Source organism: Papaver somniferum, chromosome 7 (genome assembly GCF_003573695.1).
Source record: "Papaver somniferum cultivar HN1 chromosome 7, ASM357369v1, whole genome shotgun sequence".
NCBI lineage: Eukaryota > Viridiplantae > Streptophyta > Magnoliopsida > Ranunculales > Papaveraceae > Papaver > Papaver somniferum.
In genome coordinates, this window is record NC_039364.1 from 35,726,141 (window position 1) to 35,743,823 (window position 17,683).

Genomic DNA, 17,683 nt, shown 5'->3' on the forward strand with positions numbered 1-17,683 from the left:
AACCAAAAAAAAATAAGATATTCAACTGAGGATTGAAATCAGTTGAACGAAAATTGCTATGCATACGTATTACTTAATCAAACTCTTAATTTCCGCTGGTTACTTTGTCAAAGATGCTTAGAACCTGCAGGTCATTAGAGTACTGAATAAAAAGCTAGTAGTCACGTAAAGCCTCTCCAATGCAAAGAGGTCAAGGTCATCTTAGGTGGAGATCTTATTAGCAAATTTTTTTTTTGTGTGATTTCTTTTTTTTACCTAAAGTTCCTCTCCAATCTCCAAGATCTTATCTAACAATTTTTTTGTTTTAAAAAAAAATTAGAGAAAATATGATGATGTGGGCTTAAGATCCAAGGTCATGAAGAAAGTCTAATCTAGACTTTCTCCTTTACCCTCACTTAGCCATGCATGTCATTTTTTTTATGACTTTGACCTTTGCATTGAAGATGAAAATTTGGTGAAAAAGGTCTTAAAAAGTATAGGCTTTAAGTTTTTATACTCTTAAAAATTGAGGTGTTATTATGAAATAGTTGTTCATAGGGTTTTTACGCGTAATGGAAAACATAAAATAAAACAAAGCTACGAAAACTCAAGTCATCTAGGAAACCGGTAATTATGCTGATTTCTTTACCTCCAAAGATGATTAGTATTCCTGCAAGAATAGAAGAAAAAACAACATTCCAAAATTTTTAAGACACTGAACAAATACTCAAAAGTGATAGCAAAAATATTATCATTATTTTACAACCAAAAAGTACACATGGCTTTCGGTTCGATGAATTTGAACTTACCAAAAAAGTATACTTTGACAAAACTGAGAATAGCTGCATTTCATATAAACATAGCAAATTAGTGCATAGAGTAAATAGATGAACCGAAAAGAGATGGTATATTATCTTCTTATGCAGAGTGTCACACAGAAAATAAATCAGTTCTGACCAATAATGAATGAATCAGTGAGAAATTAAGCTGTAATTAACTTACATCCGTCGTAGATTGAATTGGAGAACCCGAAATAATTTTTCATCATTTTGCGCATAAAATCTAAATAACAACCAAAAAGTACATTATTATCATCCAAGACAAAGAAGTCAAAGAATATTCGAGGAACAATTGTAATGAATATGGACGCATTAAACAATAATTATCTTTCCCCTGATCTGGAACAAGCTATTATTCCCCGGATCCCAAACCTAAAACTGGGTACTTCTGATTAAGAAGTAGTAGACATTGAAGTGAGAAGAACTTACTAATGGGGATTGGTCCATATACCTTCACAATAATCTCACGAAGACTTCTATCTGAATAATAATAATAACATGCAAACAATTAGTGGATACAGTAAGTAGATGAACCAACGGGATGGAATGTCGATTGGTTCCTAAGATGCCTTTAATCAGGGTGTTCATGTTTTGCTTGACTAGAAGCTCTTTAGCATGACTGCTAATAAGGATACCAGTTTATTGGGGAGGGTATCCCGATTAGCTAGCAATATATGTTGCCAGTGACGAAATCAGGGGTCGGCTAACCCTGGATCTAGCCCCAAAATCTTATTAATCATCAAAACACCCTCCACTTTATCCTTAGTCCACCAATATTTAGCATTTAGCCTCTCATTTTTTTATAGAATTATTTTTAGGCCCCATGCACAAAATTTTGTGACTCCGCCACTGATGTTGCTCTGCTTATGGAGAGGATAATGATTAATGACACGCACCAAGAGATTTATTGAGTTTAGTTTGATTGACTTGACTGGTTGTTGTGGTTTCTAGTACCTCTCTCTCCACAGGACATCGAAGCCTTTCAGCATTCTGTTATGGAAAATTTCTTGTTTGGTCCTAGGTCCATATAGTTATTTTTTATCCGGAGGTCCAAAATTAATTAAAACATGGAAATGTCCATAATGCCCATTACTACCAAACGTGTGTGTCTACACTGCTTACAAATTTGAGTACATATCTGATACACTGCTTAAAAATTCGAGTACATATTTGCTACAATGCTTACAAATTTGAGTACATATCTGTCTGAGTACATATCTGTCGTACTGCTTACAAATCCGATTATATATCTGAATGCTTACAAATTCGAGTACATATTTGCTGCACTGCTTCCAGGTAGAGTACAAATATGTAAGAATCAATGATAAATAAATTAGAATTAATGATACATATCTGTCGTACTGCTTACAAATCCGCTTATATATCTGAATGCTTACAAATTCGAGTACATATTTGCTGCACTACAATATACGTTTTACATCACATATATTGTAGGATCATACCATTAATCTCTAGTATTTATTTAATACAAAAGAGGTACAGTTTTGCATGATTGAACAGGGTGACATAACCACTAAAAAACTAACCAAAAAAATTAATGTCCATAAGAAGCTACTGAATATCTACAGCAAACCCTGAAAGTGATTATCAAGGATCGAGTGATACATAGAAAACTAGAGTAACATATTAGGATGCTTTGCACAAATGAAAATGTAATAGACAACATTTCAATTTCCTTACCACACAAAGAAGCTGCCGCTTTCCAGGAGTATCGGCTCCGTGGTTGCTAAATTTTGCTTCCAGAACCGCTATTAGCGCAACATTATCCTATACAAAATTGAATGGACAAATAGAATAATACAGGGAGTAAGATTCTGGGAAAGAATCTGAGCACCAACTAACTGCATAAGAGACTCCCAAAGAAGAAAAATCACCTTAAGAAGTCGAGACAAAGCAGCTTTCTTCTGAGTGATTGTGACCACAACATCTGTCAGTGACTGAGCAGCCTTGTTGAATTCGACCTACATACAAAAGTAAACTGTTTAACATGTGAACCAACAGAGTAACAATAAATTCAAAAGAAAGTCTGTCATCTCCAAACCTCGTATTTCTTCACATGGGAAAATCTGTCCCTTCGGAAAAATGTTGCACAACCATCGATAGCATAAGTCCCGGTGTAAACCTACAGTGAACAGATTCATTATCACAAAACTGAATATTTGGAGTTTATGACCATTAAATCAAAAATGTCCGCAAGCAAACCTCTGTTGTCTTCTTCTTGTAGAGAGCTTGATAACCATGTTTGTCCAACTTAGGGGCGAAAAACTCATCAAAATGATCACTTTGAACCTGAAATAAGAAATGATTAGCTTTGTTACAACTAAATCCTTAACTTAAGGATTGGCTATGTGGACATAATCTTGAATCCAAGCTAATACAACAATTTCATATCTAAATAACTAATATGAGACAAGAATAGTCTTTTTCTTATTTAGTATTCCAGTTCATTATACATGCACTGGAATACCATGAAAAGGAAAAACCAGAATGGCTTCTGTCAAAATTATTTGATGTAAGAGAGAAGTTTGTAACAGTACGTCATATATGTACTGCATATTCATGAACTAAAAAATCAATTGCATATCAGGAAGAAGTGATGAATCCATGCATATAACTGAATCAAAGCACATACTTCAGTATTACACATACGTACTCATGGATCAAACCCAAAAACAATAGCAAAACTCAGAAATATAAACGAATCAAAGCACATATTTCAGTATTACACATACTTACTCATGGATCGAACCCAAAAACAGTGGAAAACTTTTGAATATAACCGAATCAAAGCACATACTTCAGTATTACACATACGTACTCATGGATCGAACCCAAAAACAATGGAAAAACTCTGAATATAACCGAATCAAAGCACATATTTCAGTACTACACATACGTACTCATAGATCGAACCAAAAAAAATGGCAAAAATTTGAATATAACCGAATCATAAGAATTTTGTATCAGTACGTCGTATACGTACTGTCAATTCATACACAAAAGCAAACTGTATCAAACCTAAAAACATAATGGCATCATGAAAATCGATTTGATCTTCATAATACAATCGGAAAAAAAATCAAATGAAGAAAAACGAACAAAATAATCAAAAAAGATGATTAAAAAACATACCCGGAAACACAAACAAATCTTCTCGTCGTAAATCATAACGATGCATCATCATCATCATCTTCTTCTTCTTCTTCTTAATAAATTGAGTTTCTGTCAGTACGGGATATACGTACTGTTGCTTCATATACAAAAACAAACTGAAACACATCTAAAACCAACAAAATGGAAGTGGTATAAGTAAATCTAACTTAAGTGATGAATCCATGAGTAAAACAAAATCAAAAGCCGATCTATAACCTAATAAATTAATAAAAAACTGTAAATCATCAAAATCAGTTGGGAATACATCTATAATGATTACCAAAAAGTGATGAAAATATAACTAATAACAAAATTGATTCAGCAGTTTTCAGTACGACATATATGTACTGCTGAATCATACAAATTAAGTGATGAATCCATGAGTAAAACAAAACCAAAGCCGATCTAAAACACTAATAAATTAATAAAAAAACTGTAAATCATCAAAATCAGTTGGGAATACATATATAACGATTACCAAAAAGGAAAAAAAATATAAAACATCATGAAAATCGATTTGATTCTCATGATTCGGTCAAAAAAACAAATCAAAAAAAAAAGAAAACTAACAAAGAATCAAATAAGATGATTAGAAAACATACCTGGAACAAACAATCTTCAAAAACGATGTCGGGATTTTGAAGCTGCATCGAGAGGAAAGAGAGAAAAAAATGGATCTGAAAAAATGAGCGAGTAGAAATATGAAACTGGTTATAAACCTTATAGATAAGGGGTATTTCGGTGATTTTAAAAATACACAGAAAAGGTCCCGCACGTGTATGGACCAGGGACTAAAAATTTGGGTCCAATTTTATTGTTTTCTTTTTATTATGGACCTCCAGTTACTGGGCTTTAGTGGGTGGACCTGCCACTAACTAAAAACACCATAATAGTACCTATAGATAATTCCTACTTCTGTTATAAACATCTAAATAAGAACCAAAGGCAGCATCCCTGGTATCAATATATTTGTTAATATATCTGGTGGTATCATTTATATCACCAGAATAATCCTCATAAGTATAATAAGACATCATCCAAGACGTAAGAAAAGTACTACATGAATTCTTAATTTCTTTAGCTTCTGGATCCACGATGACATATGATGACATATTAAAAGAGGCCTTAACATAAGGTGAAGCGTTTAGGTAACGGGGAAAGTCGCTTATATTTGTTAAGAAATTCAAGTATACTACCGAATATAGCGGATATCGAGTAGTATAATGTATTGGACCAGTAACATCCTTCATAAGAAAGCCATCATCATCAGGAGCTGGCAATGAATGTTGAGGCATTGAAGAATAATTATCTTTCTCAAGACCTGGATCAATTAACCGAATACTCGAATCTGTGTAGTTTATACCAACGACGTAAAACTTTTTCAATAAAAAAACAAACGTAGTTCTGTTATTTTTGCAAAAGAGATGTCCGGTGGCCGGATGATTTGAGCAGTTCCGAGGATGGCCTTCTAAGGTGAAAGTGCACTGGATGTTATGCAAATCTCCGCAAGAGAAAACTGATGATGGTAATGAAGAAACATATATGCAACTGCAATCAGGAAGAATAAGAAAGATACTACCTAAGTATAGTAGGAACCGAGTGACAAAATTACTTTTCATTTTGTAGAGAAAGATATTATGATTAGCGAGTGAATGAACAAAAATGAAGATGTTCTTCTCTTCTTGTCGTATTTATGGACTTTGTTTTATGGGAAGGATGACTGTAATTCCTATTGGATATTAATCCATCCTTCAGACGATTTGGTCCATAAAGCAAAGGCGAAACGAACAATAGAATTTCCATTCAGTTGTCACAAGTCAACAACGCTACAGAAGAAAAAAAATGGACATGGTGCCCAAATAATACGTTAGAAGAAATTAAATTCTCATCGACGATAAAGTATAGCGGAAATTTCCGAAGAACCCATGTTTGATTCCGCTCTCTCTTTAAGAAACCAATCATTAAGATTATATATATTTGTAGTCCAAAAAACAAGATGAACGGTTGAGATTATTAATTTTTTATTAAATTTAAGTTTCCATATTTTATGTGAGAGAAAAAGAGGAATAAGACCTCAGTACTTTGCATTACGAATAGTCATTACATTTAGGTCACACATTTGAATGTTCTGGAAGTTTAGTAATTCCCAAAGTCTGTCTTCAGTCCAGCTATGCATAATATTAAAGTTATTACAAAAAAGAGAAAGTTTTACTGCCCATAAGATATCTATTGTTTTTACTAAAGTAAAATCCTGGGCTTTAAAGTTCATTTCAAATTTTTTAGTATTGCAAAAATCTTCACTGATTATATATATTTGTCTGCGAGCTTCCGCATACATTCCCACAAGCATCACTAGAGTCGGTTCTGAGTCGCTCCTAAAGGAGATCCTGTGGCCACTCCAACAAGTTGCCCATTGGAAAGCGGCTTCCGCTCCTACCCTTTCTAGCTCTTCTATGGTTGTACTGTCAATGGTAATGCTTCTTGCTTCTATGACTGCACCTGTATGATCAACAAGTATTAATCCAATGCCTGCTTTAGAGTTAGAATCTAAAATAGTCAGGGCAATATGTATTTTCAGAGTCCAATTTTTGCCTGCTACTTCGATAGGGTACTTTTTAATTTTCAGAACAACATCATTTAGAGAATTGTAATAAAGATCATTCATAATGTTATGTCCATGCATGTTTACTGTGTTGTAACTGTTGATAAACTGATAATATTGTTTGCAGTTGTTACGCTATTCTGCTTTTTCTTTTTGAAAACCATGTCACACCTAACTTTCCATATAAACCAGATTATAATGCTACACAGAACATGCCATTCAATTTCATATTCTCCCCTGTTTGTGTTTTCAAAGCAATTGGTTAGCCATTCATGGAAGTTAGTTGTTTCATTTCTAATAAATTCCATATCAAAGTTAAGATGCATCCATACCTGAGATGCATAGTTGCAATGTAAGAAAAGATAAGTTAACGTTTCCTGATTTTCATCTGACAACTTACACTTGGTGTCAATGTCAGGTAGTACAACTGCCACTCTCATGTTGTTAGGGAGAATATAGTGGGATACCTTCCAAATAAAGATCCTAACTGCCGGAGAAGTTTTCATTTTCCATATTTTTTTTCCATTTAGGCTCAGGATTTCCATTCGAGTTAATGAGGTTATACAAAGATTTTACAGAGAACATACCTTTTTCATTTAAGGTCCATCTTGGAGTATCCATTTTTTCTTCACTTGGTACAGTAATTTCCCCAATTTTTTCTACTGTTTGGCTGTCAAAGCATTTGTTAAGTTTAACAAAGTCCCATGCTTTTTTGGTATGTTATTAGATCACTAACTCTATCAAGACCCACAATATCAGTCTGGTTTTTAAAGAGAGGTGGTTGAACACCTGGGGATCCAACAATCCTGCCAAATGTCAATATTCATACCATTACTTAAGTCCCAGAAACAACATTTTTTAATTTGTGCAATCCCTGTTAGTAACCCTTTTCAAAGCTAACTGTCACTTTTTTTTGGTTTGCAGTTTATATGTAGAAGATCACATAGAGATAGTATTTAGCTTTCATTATAGTGGCACAAAGGGAATCAGGATTCTAATTAAGATTCCAACCCATTCTAGCTATCATAGCTAAGTTAAAGTTCCTTACATTTTTTATACCTAAACCTCCTTCTTCAAGGATTTTACACATAGAAGGCCAATTTTTAAGGCAAATACATTTTTTCCCTTTTTCGTTTAAACCCTTTTCATTTTCCCCCCACTAATAGTTTCTTGCATTCTTGTTATTTGATCACATATGTTAACTGGAATTTTAAAACAATTCGTTTGATACACATAGATAGAGGAAGCCACATTTTTTATCATGACTGTTTTACCCGCATTATTTAAGTTAATACCATTCCACCCTGTCATTCTACCTCTTAAAGCATCAAGTAATGGTTCAAAACACTGTATTTTAGATCTGTTTGTGACCAAAGGAGCCTAGATACTTGCCAGTTAAAGGAATAGCAGTGACACCTAAGATTTCTTTAGCTCTCCTGCGAGTACTAGTTTCTGTTTTTTTTGCTAAAAAACACCCTGACTTTCTCAGGTTAATGAGTTGTCCCGAGGCCATGCTAAAATTTTTGAACATTTTAACCAAATTTTGACAGGATTCTTCACTAACCTTACAAAAGAGTAAGCAGTCGTCGGCAAAAAGGAGGTGGCTCATCGAAGGAGCTTTATGAACCAGTTTTATACCTTTAATTAGCCCATTATTTTCAGCATTCTGAATGGTTCTGGATAGCGCTTGAATACAAAAGAGGAAGAGGTAGGGAGAGATTGGGTCTTCCTATCTCATGCCCCTAGAAGGTTTAAAGAAAGTTTTCGGGGAGCCATTAAGTAAAACAAAAAGGGTAGTAGTTGATATGCACTCATGCACCAGATTGCACCATTTGTTGTTAAATCCCATTCTAGTCATGACCTTGATTAGGAAGTCCCATTCGACTCTGTCGAAAGCTTTGGACATGTCAATCTTAAGTCCCATAAACCCTTTCTTAGATTTATAATTTTTCATCTTGTGTATTATTTCATGGGCTAAAGTGATGTTCTCAGCAATCTGCCTTCCAGGGATAAAGGAAGATTGGTACGGCGAAATTATTTTTCCTAGAAGGCTCTTCATTCTACCTTCCATGAGTTTTGAAATCACCTTATAGCTAGTGTTCGCTAGGGCTATAGGTCTGAATTCCACAGGAGTGGTGGGATTCAAGGTCTTAGGAATTAAAGAGATGAATGAGGCATTCATTTCTTTAGAGATGTTCCCTGTTTCGAAGAAATTTTGTATCATTTTAGTCAGATCATGGCGAACCGTTTCCCAATTTTGTTGAAAAAGATTGGGAGGAAAACCATCAGGACCCGGACTTTTATCCGGCTCCATGGAAAAGAGGACCTTTTTTATTTCACTTTCTAAAGGAGTAACACACAACATGTCGTTATCAATTTGGTTTACACTAGTTGGGATTAGGTTTATTAGGTTATCATCTATTTCAGGTTTAACAGTAGTTGCTATTTTTAGGAAATGCTGAGTTATGCACTCAACAATCTCCTTTTTAAAATTCAACCAAACATTGTCTTCCTTTTTGATCATATCAATTCTACTTCGTCTAAACCTATGCTTAGATTTTGTGTGGAAAAACCTAGTGTTTCTGTCTCCTAGCGCCAAATTTTGATCTCTACTTTTGTCTTTCCAGAATTTTTCTTTGATTGCGTACCATTTCGCCAGTTCGTTTCTTAGGTTGGCTAGGTCTTCTGTTTTGTTTGGGTAACTGGCAGAAGTGTGATTACTGACCAGTTTTTTCTTTATGTTTTCTATGTTACTGTTTATGTTCCCAATTTTTTTTCTGTTCCACACTCTGAGCAGGTATTTAATGTTACCAAGCTTCTTGTTAATCTTATAAGCTGGTGACCCTCTAACAGAAGAGTTCCAACTATCTTGGATTAAAGTCTTACAATCCTCATGCTTCATCCACTCACTAAAGTATTTAAAAGGTGTTGGTCCATCATCCCAGTGGTTGTGCAGGTTAAGTTTTATAGGTACATGATCAGAAGCTAAAGGACTTAAGTGTTTTAGGCTAGAATTTGGGTATTTTCTATTCCATTTGTCATTTACAAAGGCTCTGTCAAGTCTTTGTTCGATATTTTCCTCATCATGTCTATGGTTATTCCAGGTGTAGGTATATCCTGTAAACCCTAGGTCTACAAGATTACATTTATTGATAAGTTTGTTAAAGATTTTGGCTTCGTTTTACTTAAAAGCAAACCTACTTTTCTTTTCTTACTCATGAAGAACAACGTTGCAGTCACCAATGATAATCCAGGGTTTGTCTACAGTTTTTGGCATGTGTTTTATGATATTCCAAGAGTTAATCTTTAGGTTCCTATATGGGCTACTATAGAAGCAAGTTAGGATCCAACTACTATTCTTAATGGGGTCAGAAATAGTGGCATTTATATAGTTATGATCATGGTCATCTATTTGAATGTTAACGTTGTTTTTCCAGATAAGACACAGACCTCCAGCATAACCTCTAGGGGGGACAAGAAAACAATTATGCACATTTACCATTCTTAATATGTTTTTCATCTCAATGCTTTGTTTTTTAGTTTCAGATAAGAATAGAATATCCTGGTTTTCCTTGTTTAAAATGTCTAACAGGCTATGGCGAGTTTCTAGTGTTCCTAACCCCTGGCAGTTCCAGGATATCATACTTATGAATTGCCAGAAGTAGGATATTTCAGGGTATCTAAATTTTCTAATCCTTATGCTTCTACCTAACATGTAAGTACTTGTTAACCAAATTTCAAATATTCTAATTAACAATTGATAAGAGATTAAATTCAATAGGTTCTCTAACAAATTTCTGTTAAAGTAATAGTTACTTACCTGAGTTGTTTCTTTCACCAGCAAAGCATTGTTGATCTTGAAGATAGTTTTCGCCTGAATGTTGTCAGATTCTTCCTCCATTTGATCCTCTCTGCTCCTATTCTTCTTTGAACAATCCAATTGAAGATCTTCCGATCGCTTTCTCTGAAGAGGCAAAGAACTCATAACAACTACATCTGTTGAGACCTTGTTATTTGGAGATTGAATCTTGTTAACATCTCTCGTCTCTCTCTTCCAATACCCCTTTTTCACTTTAGAGGTTCCAGCAGAATTAGATCCAGTTTGTAAACACTTTTGGTACTGATAGAGAGAAAAGCAGAGAAGTTGTTGTTTTGGAAAGGTCTGAAAAGAGGGTGCACTGGTTCGTCACTGTACGCAGTGAGATGTTGATTGTAGTAAGAAGATTGAATTTCCCTTAAATTTCTCAAAGGTTCGATTAGGGTTTTTTTTCTCCTAATTCTTTTGTTGCTCTTTGATTTCTTCTGATTCGATTGTCTTTCCATATAACTGTTCGGTTTCGGAGTTGATTTCGGTCGGGTTTTTTCTGGGATTTTCGTTTCTATTGAGAATTTGTGTTATGAGCTTCAAATTATCGTATCTTCTCAGGCCCACCGTTCTTAGTCGATGCCGATTCAAGCAGATCAAAAGGATTTTCACGACTACTATTGGTACTTGTTTCACCTGCCTTAAACTGGATGTAAGGAGGAGACTAGGAAAAAGCTTTTCTTTGGATTTCTTTTTGGTTTGCCGGAAAGGTTGTTTTGTGCTTAGTTGTAGGTAGATGAGCTACCTCTTCCTCAGTCGACTTGCTTGTCAAATCTTGTTCGCAAGATTTTGTAGAATGGTCAAGCCATCTACAAGTTTTACATAGTTTGAGATTAAATAATTTATATGAGAATTCAAGCCATTCTGGTTTGGCGAAAACATCAGTATAAACCTCATATCCAAACGGCAGATTATGTTGGACTCTCAATTCAACAAGGCATTCCACGATCTTTTCATCTTGATTTCTACCATAGGGATTCTTGTGTGTCAAGTACTTTCCAGCAGGAGCGCAGATTTTCTTAAGATCATCCTCATTTATGTAGCTGATTGGTGTGTTTTTGATATGCATCCACATTTTCGTTTTGAAGAAGCTATCCTCATCAATGTTTTGTGGCCCTTCAATAGGACATTCTACCAGTACAATCAATTTTCCTAGGATATTCCAAGCTCCCCCTTGTTTGAGAAAGTTGAAGTCTTCAACTTCTCTTAAGTGGTTGGGCTAGAAATATTTTTCCCCAAAAAGTATCCATGGTCAGCACTCAGTGAAGAATATTTGTGTTGTGAGTTAACATTTTGATGGACCAACGAATACTATAGTGGGGTTAGGTGGTTGGAATTTCATTCTGATCAATGACCTGTTTAAACTTGCACCTTGTTTGTTTGTAGTTGTTTGTTAGATCTAATTTAGTATGTTTGTTTGTTTTGAGTTGCAAGGACTCAGTCAACTTAAAAATATGCGAGTAAATGGCTGGGTCTCATAGTCGGTGGTATTTTGTTAATTTACTCAGACAAATCCGAATTATAAATTAGGCCTGAATCAGATATCAGTCAAATCTAATATTTTACTTGCGACAAGTCAGGAATTGAATGATGGTCAGACGCAAACATGGTTTAAGCGAAGATTTGAAATTAACATTTTCTTCCTTATTCGGATGATGTTTTTGTCGTACTTTGGTCGAGTTCGTCAACACCTGTTTCCGGTTCTCTTTCACTGTCGTATTTAAAATTTTAAATCTATTCTATCTAAATTTCGTTGTACAATTAAGATAGAATTTCGCAGGTCAAGATTGTCAGCTTTATAATTAAACTAATATTATTATTGATGGACCAAAGCTAGCAACTAGTGGGGTTGGTCGTTTGCATTTTCATTCCTAAATGACCATGACCTGTCTGGTGCTTAGACTCTAATGAAGACTTGAAATTCTTACGGTCAAGGAGATAAGGACTCAAGAGTATAAACCCCGATCAATAATGCACGGTATATAATTGATGAATTAATATGACAATACCTAGGATCATAAGTGTAGGTACACATTTCATCTTCCGCCACGTGTCCACAAAGACACACGTGGAGGACATGCGTCTAAGAGCATCAAGATATGATATCACATGTGGACAGCCAAGAGTCACTTTATCCTATCCCCAGAAAGATCTAAGATCTACGGCTGGGGATAGTCCGACTGACGCAGACAAGACAGGGGCAGAGGACAACTGTCTTCCGCGGACAGACATCTCAACTACCCGTACTAAATACCCTCAAACAACATACATGTCAGTCAGCCTGTGTAGGAAGCGCAGATAGCACTGCGTATTCAAACAGAACACGCAGATAAAGCCGATAACACGAAGACTTCTGCGTAAGCGGCACAAGACACAAGAGGATAAGGTTATAACGGGCTTCAGAAGTGGACCCCACGTAACCTCCCTGTAAATACCCCTCTCTCCCAAGTGAAGAGGGGGATCCGAAAACATTGAGAGGAGAATAGGAGAGAGACAGAGAGATAGAGAAAGTGTAAGTGAAGTTCCTCCTGCTACGCAGGCTTATGTTGATCTCAAAGTCATTCGACTATTTCTGTAACCATCATACATATAATGAAAAACCCAAACCCGCAGACAGAGATCTGAGTGGTGAATCATATAAGTTAATCGTTTCATCTATATTCATGCATTTATACTTTACATGTTCGATTCGATATTTATGGTACATCATGTTCGTATGTTTTATAAGTCATCCATTATTTATATTATTATGCGAGCTAAGAACAATGATTGTAGTTGATGAGACGAGGAAGAGTATTAGGACTCTGAGTCAAGGATTCGACATAACCAATTCATCCCCCTCAGGCGCAGCTTATTTACTATATTGTCATGAGTCTGCGCGTATTATTTGTGAACACTTAGATGACAATGATCTTTGTGTTCACAATCTGGCGCTAGAAACATGGATCTTCATCCCGGTAAAAGATTTATCTTCTCCTGTGACTTGTTTCAGGCTTCGTTCTCTGAAAATAACGATGCATGGAACACTACGATTTTTTCCGTGCATAATTTCAAAAACCAAAATTATGAACAGATCCTCGTTTATCTAAGTAGATCTGATTTTCCATGCATTTTCTAAGTTTTCACGTCTTTGGAAATCAAAACTATGAACAAATCCACGTTTATCTAAGTAGATCTGATTTTCTATGCATTTTCTAAGTTTTCACATCTGTGAAGGTCAAAACTTCGAATAGATCTACATTTATCCAAGTAGATCTGCGTTTTCATACATTTTCAAGATGTCACGTCTTTGAAAATCAAAATTATGAACAGATCCACGTTTATCTAAGTAGATCTGATTCTCCATGCATTTTCTAAGTTTTCATGTCTTTGAAAATCAAAACTTCGAACAGATCTGCGGTCATCTACATAGATGGGTGCCTTAAGTATTTTCAAGATTTTACACCTTTGAGAACTCAAAACGCTAATAGATATCACGTGGGGACCATTGTCTTCGTGATTTTTTCTCTCTCTTTCAGGAAAATATTAAAAGATGGAGAAAAGCAAAGATGTCGGGAAGGCAAAAGCTTCGTCAAAAGAGACGCCAAGGACAACCCCAGTGGTAACCAGGAGTAAGCAGAGAGGTGAAAAGCTAAAGGAAACGGATAGGGTACAGGATAATGCAGAAAGCACGGCCCCCATCAATGCCAACATCATCGCAGCAAACGCAGTAAATGCCGCGACAGCCAAAGCTGGAGCTTCAAGAGCTGGCGGATCCAAAGTTGGAGCTCCCAGAGTAACTAACGCTCAACTACAGGAACATCAGGAAGTCGTAGCAGAGTCAGGGATACAAAAACCCCTCTATGAGATGCCCTTAACCAACGAACAGAACATACCCTTTCCAGCCAAACAACCGCTTCTAATAGCAGGTCAACCCGCACAACAACCGTCGGGGTCCCAAGGTACACGGTTAGACCCACCAGAACCAGTGATACAGATCGTGGATGGGGAACAAACCATAGCCGCTGATGAACAATTGCGGGAAGGAACACCAAATCAAGGGTCAAATCACTCCGCTCAGATGATAGCCGAGCTGATAGAATTAAGGAAGAACCAGAAAGCATACACAGATGATGTGGCGATATTAGCACAAGATAACCAAGCGCTCAAGGAAAGAATCATTCATAGCGCAGAGGTAGAAAACTAACGCGACGAAGCTAACTCCAAGGCCCTAGCACCTAATCAAGACAAAAGAATGGTGGTCGCAAACAACCCACCTCCATTGAATCGAAGAGGAGCAAGGAGCAGCCAAAGATCAGACCCTGATTATAATCCTGAAAACTCGGACTACTACGACGGTACCACCCTCCGACGAGCGAAATCTACCATTCATGAAGAGCACCAGGTCGCAATGGAAAATCTGCGTGCTGAGATGCTGGCAGAAATCAAGGAGCTAAAGACTATGCAGGGAGGCGGAAGAATAAAACAAGTGATGAAGGAAGCAAACACTACCCCGCTGACGCAACACTTGGCCAGGGCTTCCATACCGCAGAAGTGTTCGGTTCCCGCCTTCGACTGCTATGACGGGTCAACTGATCCTGCGGCTCATCTTCGATATTATAATCGAATGATGGCCCGTTGGGATAACGAAGACTCCATACTGTGCAGATACTTCCCATCAAGTTTAAAAGGGTCCGCGTTGTCATGGTTTGATAACTTGCCATCAAACTCCATCGACTCCTACAACCAACTCACGGAAAAATTTCTAGCAACATACATGTACAACAAGGTTGTCAATACAGGCATGGAAAAGCTATTCTCGCTGGAAATGAAATACAAAGAGACCATCAGAGAATATACTGATAGATGACATAAGATTTTCCAAGCTATTGGCAACGTAGATCCCGGAGTTAGTATCAACTGCTACAAATGGGGGATGGACAGGATGAGTCCTTTGTTTGTCGAGATCCACAGAACCATCCCAACCACCGAAGGATATCTCCGAATAATCATAGAAAAGCATGCCAGGTTAGAATAAATTCAGCGTGAAAATCCCAGAGCTCATACTCAACGTCCCACACGCACAAATTCCGTAGATCAAGCCAGCGGGTCCAAAAGAGGAATCACAGAAGAGCGTCCCAACGAAAAAATGAAAGAACGAAGGGATGATAGACGAAGAGATGATCGAAAATTTGAAGATCAAGTCTATACCAAGCTGAATACCAGTTATTCACGCATCCTAAGAGAGATCAAGGGGAGAGAGAACCTCGATTGGCCATGGTCCAAGGGAAAGCAGCCTCCTAGATCAGAAAAATCCAAGGAATACTGTGAATACCACTGTTTCAACGGTCATCAAACAGAAAAGTGCAAAAATCTCAAGATAATGATTCAAAAACTAATCGACGCAGGAGACCTGAAGCAATATATATACAGAAGATTGGTAACGAAGATAGAACCAAGAGAGACAAGCAGGTTCAATTACTGGAAGGCAACCGCACCCTCAACACGATTTAATGTTCAGAGATTCAAGGACCATCCCAAACCGCCCAGATTGGGAAGAGATTGAGAAAACAATTCGAAGATTATTGTGAGATTTATAAGATCGATGGGAAAGAGGTAAACGAGAACGAACAATGGATGGACGCGCCCATGACTTTCGATGCAGACGATGTGGAAGAAGACATGGAAGACCATAATGAATCTCTAGTCCTCACACTCCCAATAGCAGGGTGCAATGTCAAGAAAATTCTCGTCGATGGAGGAAGCTCGGTCAACGTCCTGTTCTATGACACGTTAAAGCGTATGGAACTCAACGACGAGCAGCTGCTGTCATCTTACTACACCATCTACGGATTCAACGGCGCAGCTACAAAACCCCTAGGGGACATTGTCTTGCAAGTAGACGCGGGGCCCATGAAAGTGTACACTCGATTCAGCGTCATAGATGCACCTTCACCCTACAATGCCATCATCGGAAGAAGATGGGTTCACAAGCTCAAGGGAGTAGCTGCAACCTACCATCAATATCTCAGATTCCCAACACCTCTGGGAGTCATGGAAATTAAAGGAGACCAAGTAACTGCGCGGGAATGTCAGACCTTACAGAATCAGATCACTAATGAGCAGGAAGAGAAGCAACAGTCCCGAAGAGCCAAAAATAAGAAAACCATAGATGCATATCTGGAAGAAATCTCCGGAAAAAGCCTTCTGAACGTCAGCACCATGGGAAGCGCAGAAGCAAGCACCTCCGCGACAAAAGAAGATGGAGAGCCTACCAAATAGCAATTAAAGAATGTTCCTCTATTGGGGGAACCAAAACCCACGTTTACACCTGTCGAAGGAGCAAAAGAAGTCAACATAGGTACTGAGGGAAACCCGAAGATGATCAAAATAGGCACCTTGATGGATGAAGAAAGAGAAGCCGCGCTAATCAAACTTTTAAAGGAATACGCGGACATTTTTGCTTGGAAATTTGGGGACATGCCGGGAATTGACCCAAATTTAGTTCATCACGAACTTCGAATAAAACCAGGTACCCCCCCTTTTAGGCAGAAGGTGCGCAAAGTAGCCCCAGAATACCATCGAGTAGTTGAAGTGGAACTCCGCAAACTACTGGACGCAGGATTCATCAAAGAAGTCAAGTACCCAACATGGATCTCTAACATGGTCATCGTACCGAAGAAAAATGGCGGAGTAAGGATATGCATCGACTTCACCAACCTTAATAAAGCTTTCCCAAAAGATAGCTATCCACTGCCAAGCATTGACCAACTTGTCGAGGCAGTCAAAGGATACGAAGAAATGTCATTTATGGATGGATACTCTGGATACAACCAATTATTCCTAGCAGAAGAAGATCAGCAACATACAACATTCTATATACTGTACAACCTCTATTTCTACGTAAGAATGCCCTTTGGACTTCGAAACGCAGGGGAAACCTACCAAAGAATGGTGGATGCAATTTTCAAACCATGGATTGGAAGTACACTGGAAGTATATGTGGATGATATGCTCGTCAAAATCAAGATACGCAAAGATCATCACCAAGACCTAAAAGATATTTTCCAAGCAATGAGAGAGCACAACATGAAGGTAAACCCAGAGAAGTGCACTTTTGGTGTAACTTCCGGAAAATTCCTCGGATATTTGGTGACGAAGAGGGGCATTGAGGTTGATCCCGCTAAAATTGAAGCCATCGTAAGAATGCCATCCCCAAAGAACTTAAAAGAGGTTCAGAAACTC